Source organism: Ictidomys tridecemlineatus, chromosome 4 (genome assembly GCF_052094955.1).
Source record: "Ictidomys tridecemlineatus isolate mIctTri1 chromosome 4, mIctTri1.hap1, whole genome shotgun sequence".
Lineage (NCBI taxonomy): Eukaryota > Metazoa > Chordata > Mammalia > Rodentia > Sciuridae > Ictidomys > Ictidomys tridecemlineatus.
The window spans coordinates 54114100-54122532 of record NC_135480.1 but is presented as its reverse complement, the minus strand read 5'-3'; the positions used below and the strand labels follow the sequence as shown (position 1 = coordinate 54122532).

General features: G+C 40.0%; 1 pseudogene; it reads right to left on the bottom strand.

Moving 5' to 3' along the window:
- Window positions 1-1598: 1598 nt before the first annotated feature.
- On the bottom strand, window positions 1599-5616 carry LOC144377104 (cullin-associated NEDD8-dissociated protein 1 pseudogene; annotated as a pseudogene).
- Window positions 5617-8433: the final 2817 nt, after the last annotated feature.

The following is an 8433-nucleotide window of genomic DNA, read 5'->3' as shown; positions in this document are numbered from 1 at the left end:
CAAAATTCTCACTAGTAGCAACGTCTTCTGTGTTATCACTGGAACATTCAAAAATCAAGCTCTTAATCTAATAACCACAGTATGTTATCAATTAAAACCACTGCATTATTGGTTGTTAAAGCAGGAAGTAATACAGCAAGTAAAGTATTTCTAATTCACAGTTTCAAAAACAAAATGTGCAGTTTTCAAATATCAGACAGCTTGAAATTGGTCATTCAACAACTGCCTCCTTCAACACATGTAAACTATGTTTGCACAGCATTAGGAGATGTCTTTTATTTCAGAAGTTAGTTCTTACTGTTACAGGAGCACCACAAATTTGAATAGAGGCTACAGTGTGAAATGAGCTCACTGAAGGATATGTTAAAAAAAATTTCAACTATAATGCAAAAGCTTTGTTCCCCCAGCACAGATTCCTTAATGAGAAAAAGGAGTCAACACTTACCAAACACAAAATGTAAATTAGCTCTATAAGAGATGGGGAAAAATCTAACCCAACTAAAAGATTAGTTAACAAACCTGTGATAGCTGGCTTCAGAATTTTCCTAAAAATAAAATTCAAAAGCATACACAGTATTTGTATCCTCTGCTGAGGAATGCAGACTTTCAACAGTAATGAAAGAAAGATCTAGCTTTAAGAAGTTGTAGGTGGAAACACACGCACACAAATGGGTAACTGAAGAAAACTGAGTACTTAAATATTCAAATTTTAAATGTGTAAGAAAATCTATAATAGAAAAAAGTGGCAAATTGTTCCTGTGACTTGATTTGCTGAAAACATTTGCAAATTCACACTGGCATTAAGAAAACCAAAGTTTCAAAATTTACTCCTCTCTCCAGATATGTTTTCTGTGCAAAAATAAATATCTGAAAATTGCACTAGTAATACTTATTTTAACTTTTGTATTATGAATAATCTGCACATGCTTCTTTACAGACAATATATATTTGTATACTTGCTCATGCAAAATTAGTGTGTGCAACAGGGATATTGTTAATCCTCATATGCTAGGAGCCACTGCAAAAGTATTACATTCATATGGAAATTGGACTCCTGCTGTTCACCTAGGCCCCTTTGGGAAGGATGGTAGGAGGGTGTTCCAGGGGGAAGTGGAGCCCCCCCCCCCCAGAGACACAAGTGTGTGGACCTGCTTGTTAGCGGGAAGCACACAGCCTCTTAAAAAATAAAACTTTGTTTCAGTTTGACTGGCTTGTGTTTTGTGCCCAGCCGGGTTGCAGGATTGCAAGCCAGCGTGCACTGACAGTGACCTCCCAGAGGCGCCCAGCAGGAAGGCGGCAGGTGGTACAAGGTGAGAGCAGTGGCAGGAGCTGAACTAAGGAGTGCCTGAGAGCTCAGCAGAGCCCACGCGGCCTGGCCATGCAGCCTGCAGCACTCATACTTAAAAATGATACCTTATTATCCTTTCAAAACTGCCAAATCCTCTGAAATGCAACAAATTTTATGTGGAAATTCTTGTCTGCCAGCTAAAAATCAATTTGTGTTGCTGAAACAAAAAATTATACAAGAAAAAGAAACATGTTTTTTTTTGTCTTGCAGAATTGATTTTTAAATGAGAAAAATTTATAAGACAAAGAAATTCATGGTCACAAAATTTTAACATTTTAATCCTAAACATTACAGGGTAAATAGATACTGGACCCTATCTCCACACTCTGTAAGTCCTAACTTTTAGTTTCCATTTTAAATGTTGCTTCTAACCACTAAAACGTTAGTGGTTTCACAACCTCTGGATTATGGAAATACACATTTCTCAAATAAATGCTACAAAACAACAATGGAAGAAAACTGAACAAACTGTCTCCATGAAGGAAAAAAAAAGTGGAACATTTTGAAGCTTTTAGACACTTCTGTTTCCATGTCTTATGATTAACTTTTCAATTCAGTGCATTATATGGTCAAATGTAATGGTCCCAGTATTGAACAAGCATTTAACCAGTGTCCATTGATTCCAAATTAGTGGATGATGAATCTTTTTGGATACTTTCAAAGATGGCTGCGAGCCCAGGGTTAGAACTGATCTGTGACTGGAATTCACTCATCAGTGGACTCTTCTCTGCTTCTGGAATGGTTAGCAGTGCTGCTACTGCTCTCATGGCAGATCGCTTTAATTCATCTTGTTTTTCAAACTCCTGCTTTACTGAGTTTGCCTTTACCTTAGTTGTACATGTGGCACGTAATGGCTCAACAAGTTGGTCCAACCTCTGTAGTACTGCACTTGGACAAAGGGTAGAAAGTCTCACCAACATTAAAAATGTTAGCATCTTAATATCATAATGGTCCTTCAAACCATCTTCAACATGATTTAGAAATTCAAAGATATCTAGTCTATCAAGACAACTGTCTAGAAGTGTATACATACACTCAAAAGCCACCTTTCTAATATCCAAACCATCATCAACTGTGTGTTTAAATGGACCCATTTCTACCTCCCTTATAAGCTCCTTTCTAACTTTTGTTTCATTGTACAGATGTGGAAGAACAGTATCCAAAAGACCCCTTATTAATGATGGTTTGTTATGTGCTGCTGAGTTGAATGTGACCAAGGCTACTCTTCTTACATTCAAATCTGGGTCTTCTAAAGTTTTTAGGAAGTCACCTATGCAGTTCTTCAATAGTGGATCGATAGGTTGAGGATGATCAGAAATAGTAAACTTCACAGCTGTAACCACTGAACTTCGGGCATATGATGAGCCTGATATCAAATACCCTTTAAGCCGTGGAAGGAGAGTTTCAGGATCAATTAGAGTGAGTTTTCCTAGACATTCAGCAACAACATTTCTGGTACCTTCCTCTGCACACTCACAGTGCTTTAATAATAAGGCCCAGATATTTTCAACATATGGTTTAAGGCCCACCACTGATGCAGAGCTAATAATTTCTTTCAAGGAATGAAGCAGAAGATACTGCCTTTTGGGCTGACTGGTTATTTCTTGTAAAACAAACGGCAAATATTCAGGAAGGTTGCCCACACTAATGCTGCCTAATGCATAGGATGCAGCTGATTTCACTTCTTCACTAGGAGATGAGAAAGCTTCTAATATTACAGATTTTAGTTCCAACTGCCCACTTAAGTCAATATGATGCCCAACTTCTCCAAGAGAAAGGAGAGCTAAGAGAAGAATGGAATCTGTAGACCTTGAGTTCTTGACATCTTGAATGAACTGACCTACTACAGCTGGTCCCTCCTTAGGGCATGCTCGAGTAAGGGCAGCTATACATTTGGCAATGGAATAATAAGACTGCTTATGAGTCAGAGCTGTGCTCTGAGAGTAAACTGGACCAGTCAGCATGCGCAACAAATCCATATATCCTAAATTATTGCTTCCAGTGACAACCAGAGCTTGGAAAAAGTCTAGCATGGCACTAAGAGCTCCCCCCTGCAACAAGGGTGATCTCACAAGTCCAATGAGTTCATTGAGAATAGATCCACTTATCTTTGAGAGGGAGGAGGGATAAACTTTTGCCAGGGTAGTAAGAAAACTGATAGCCATCTGTGAAACATGCATATCACTTTCACTGATAAGAGGTGGGAGCTCATCTAGAACTGCATCAATCATGGCAGCTGTCAGGCTGTCACTGTAGTTTTTAATCAGAATATCTAGGGCAGAAAGGGTCCCCAGTTTCAAAGCTCTCTGGTTCTTCCTGAGAAATGAAGCAAGAATAGGAACCCCTTCTCCCAGGACAGGTCTCAAATCTATCTTCAAAGGTGACCCAGCAATCAGTGTTAATGCCTTCACTGTAGTTAACCGGGTAATTTCATTCTTGAGTCTCTCCAAGAAAATCTGAAGGGTACTAGGCAAGTCGGAACCCCAATTGTCTCCAAGGTTGCAAATAATTTGTCCCATACAGGAAATAGCCCTTTCCTTGACTTCCTGATCAATGTCAGCTGCTTTTAACCTCTTAATGGTACAGGTAAATAGATCTTTGATGTAAGGAGTTGCATCAAACGAGGAAGGCTGATCTAAAGGATGGATTACTTTAACAAGCTGTTGAGTAACAAGAAGTGCTTCAGATGTAATCTTGTAAAATGGGTCTCCAACACAAGCCACAACTGGAGGGACCAAAGCCTGAACATGAGGATGGAAGACTTGAGGAGAGTGGTTACAGAGAATTACATATAGGCATGACAAAGCATCAATCTTCAGATTCGATGAGCTTGATTTATCATTCAGTGAGAAAATAATTCCTGGTACAAGTACAGGAATGTGTTGTGTTAGGGCCCCAGGTAATACATTTACCAGTTCAGTTAACATGTTAAAACAACATTGTCGGGTCTTCACACTTTTTTCTTTCATCTGTTTATGCAGAGCTTTAACAATGTTGGGAACCTGACTCTGAAGCATTGTTAAAGGTGTTTCTCCCTGTTCCATTGCATCAGGGTCACATAGCCAACTTTGTACAGGACGAGTTTGCTTCAAAAGAGAAAGGTATGCATGAAAAACATCTGCCTTTACATTCTCTTCACGCTCTTTAAATCTGGATATCAGTGCAGGAGAGACAGTCTTGTAAAATTCTGGAAGCATTTCATGCCTTGTGCTAACTACGGCATCCAAGCATTTGGCAGCTGCACGCCTCACTTTCCAACTCATGTCATCATCATCACTGTATTCATCATCACTACCTTGATCATCGTCATCACCACCATCAGCATCCATAGCATTTTCATCTTCATCTTCATAATCATAATTGTAATTTGGATCATAGGTAAGATATTTAAGACAAATGTTTATAATAGTAGAAACATGAGGATATACTTCCTTAGGACATCTTCTCACAAATGATTCAAAAGCTTGAATGCAGTATTCTCTCAATTCATCATCATCTACATTACAAAATTTTACCACCAAAGGAATTATCTTTTCAAGATATTCACCTATCCTATGGCCAGCTTGCCTGCTAATAGCAGCAATACATTGTATGTAGGTTCTTGTTGTTGACATGGAATCATTTTTGGACAACTCTGACAACAGATGTTCAATAAGATCTACAAAAACTATATTTCCACAGCTCATAACCAGATGGCCAAGAGCAATAATGGTTCTTTTCCTCACTGCAAGTCTGGGGCTGGTCAACTGAGGGAGTAGACAGGTCAGAATTGAAGGATGGAAATTAACAAGAAGTCCTCCTTGCCTGCTTAACATATCAGCCATAATATCCAAGGCTTCTAGCTGAACAGAGACATCTTCCTGTTTTGCTATTGCACTGGTAAGATGTCCAGTAATCTTTTTACATACATTAGCAGCTAATGCAGAACCACTGGAAGCAGGAGGAAGTTCTCCAATTACTGTTTTAAGGCCAATACTTGAAATATCCCGAAGTTGTTCTTTATCAGAAAGCATGTTAGTGCAGAGGGTATCTACAATTGTCTCTACTTGGTATTCTTTCACTTTACTCACTAAAGGTCCAAGGCATTTGACAGCTAAATTCTGTACCTCACCATTTTTATCTTCCAATAACTTCAAAATCATTTTTACTACTTTCCTTTCACTATCATCATCCAACTTGATGGAATCTTTCTGCAATTCTGTCATCAAATCATTTGTAGCCATAAACTTAAAGTCCTTGTCGCTGGATGTCATTTTTTCCAGCAAATTGGAACTATGGTACTAAGCGCTCCCCATGTTGACAGCCTCCATCCCGCCCGCTGGCGCTGTGGCTGCTGCTGCCCACTGCCACCCCTGCTGGGGCTCCTCCTCTCTCCACGGCTCCCGCTTCCAGGGTCCCAGAGCGACGCTGGCGCTGACTGGAGGCGCCTCTACAGGATGCCCCCTCCCGGAAGAGACATGAGCCTGTCCAGGGGGAAGCAGAGTTAGGGGGCCGGCCTAATGATGGTGGCTTACATGGGCGGCGGGGCTTACAGCAGCGCCTCTATGGGAGGAAGGCAGACACTTCCACTTGGCCATCTCGCTCCCACTCCCTCCACACTCGCTCCCTAGGGCAAGAGGCCAAAACTGGCCTCCTTCACTCCTTGGGCAGGGGTGGCAGACTGAGATGCACTTTTTCTGAACAAAATAAAAAGGAAACTGACAAAACATCAAATTAAAACATCTGATTCAAATATTTCAGTCATGCCTACTGGTCCCTGAGCACTGAGGCATGTCTTCAACAGCATCACCAGCTTTTACTGAGAACACTCAATGAAAAAAACCACTAACTGTCACACAAGTAGAATTAGTTCATACAGTCAATGAATAAACAAAGAAGAGTTAAAAAGAAATTCTGTGTCTGGCTTTCTTTGCTTGTTTGTTTGAGATAAGTTTTACAGAGGTGGATGTGATTCTGTGGTAGAGTTCTTGCCTTAATAATAAGCCTTACATAACTCATTCTTTTAAGAGCTATGAGAAGGCAATTTCAGCACACCAAGATATGGAATCCAGTTAAAGCCTTGTGTAGATGCTTTTTGATGCCCAACTGAAAGTAATACTACACAATATTCAGATATTATCCACAAGGTTTCAGATGTTTGTTGATGAGATCTCTTTAATGGTTTTTGAAACTACAGTCAGATATCCATCTCCACCTTCATTTTTGGTAGGAGTAGATATGAAGAAAAAAGGGATTTTCCATCAATTGAATGGCCCTCCATGTCCAGGATCACTATTCTCAAGGGACCTAAATGTGGTCTGCCCTCTGGGATTCACCAGTCAGGGCTCCTTTCCATTATTGGCAGCACCCATCTCAGGCACTGACCCCATGCTCCAACTTCACCCCTTTTTACTCTGCTCTCCTGGAGTCACTTGCTTGGTGGTTGGTGGGCAAGGACTCTGGAGCCAGACCTCATAAGTCCAAATCACAGCTCTAGAAGTGACCAGCCGGGACACCTTGGGTAGCTACTTAGCCTCTGGTCTCTCAATTTCCCTATCTGTGAAACAGACTTGTGGGTTAATTCATGTAAACCACATAGAACAGTGGCTGTACCAGAAACTGCCCTGTGTGCTGAATACAGACCACAATAAATGTTGATGAGGATGTGGGGGAAAAGATACACTCATACACTGCTGATGGGCCTGCAAATTGGTGCAACCAATCTGGAAAGCAGTATGGAGATTCCTTAGAAAACTTGGAATAGAACCACCATTTGAGCCAGCTATCCTTCTCCTAGGTCTATACCCAAAAGACTTAAAATCAGCATATTACAGAGACACAGCCACATCAATGTTTATAGCAGCACAATTCACAATAGCTAAACTGTGGGAACAGCCTGGATGCCCATCAATAGATGAATGGATAGAGAAACTATGGTATATATACCTAATGAAATATAACTCAGCATTAAAAGAGAATAAAATTATGATATGTGTAGGCAAATGAGTGCAGTTAGAGAATATCATGCTAAGTGAAGTAAGCCAATCCCAAAAAACCAAAGGCTGAATGTTCTCTCTGAAAGGAAAAATGGAAGAATTTGATGGGCCAAAGGGGAGGCAGAGGTGAGGAGGGGGCATGGGGTAGGAAAGATGGTGGAATGAGATGGACATCATTACCCTAGGTACATGTATGAATGCACATATGGTGTGACGCTACAACGGCTACAACCATAGAAATGTTGTGCTACAGTTGTGTACAATGAATTAAAATGCATTGTGCTGTCATATATACCTAATTTATAAAACAAAACAAAGAAAGAAAACCTAAGGCTAGCATGGTCTGCTCCAAAGCTCAATAGACCCAGTTGTTATGATTCTAGAACCGCTCTTGACCTTTTTCCATGACCCAATGCATGTCATCCCTTTTCTTGTGCTACAACAGAAATCGACATAAAATTTGATGGTAGAGTGTGACCCAAACATCACTGTATTCTCAGTAGAAACACAACTGACCAAGAGAAATCTGAAAAAATGTTCAACATTACTAATCATTAGAGAAATGCAAATTAAAATCATACTGGGATACCCTACCATGCCTATTAGAATGGCTATTATCAAAAGACAAAAAAAAAAAAAAAAAAAAAAAAAAAACAGTGGCACATGCCTTAATCCCAGTAACTCAGGAGGCTAAGGCAGGAGGATTATAAATTCACGGTAAACCTCAGCAACTTAGTGGGACCTGATCTCAAAATTAAAAGTAAAAAGGTCTACAGATGTGTGTCAGGGGGAAAGTACCCCCGGGTTCACCCCCAATACAAATAAAGGAAAAAGAAAGAAAGACAAAAGATATTAAGTACTGGTCAGGATGTGGAAAAACTAGAATTTTTATACAATATTTGGGGGAATGTAAAAAATACAGTCATTATGGAAATCAGTATGGGAAGTTTCTTTAAAAATTAAAAATAGAGCTCTATTGGTAGAGTGCTTGCCTTGCATGCTCAAGGCCCTGGGTTCAATCCCCACCACCAAAAAAAAAAAAAATTACCCTATGGTCCAGCCATCCCACTACTTTGTATAGATCCAAAGGAAATGGCATCAGTGTATTAA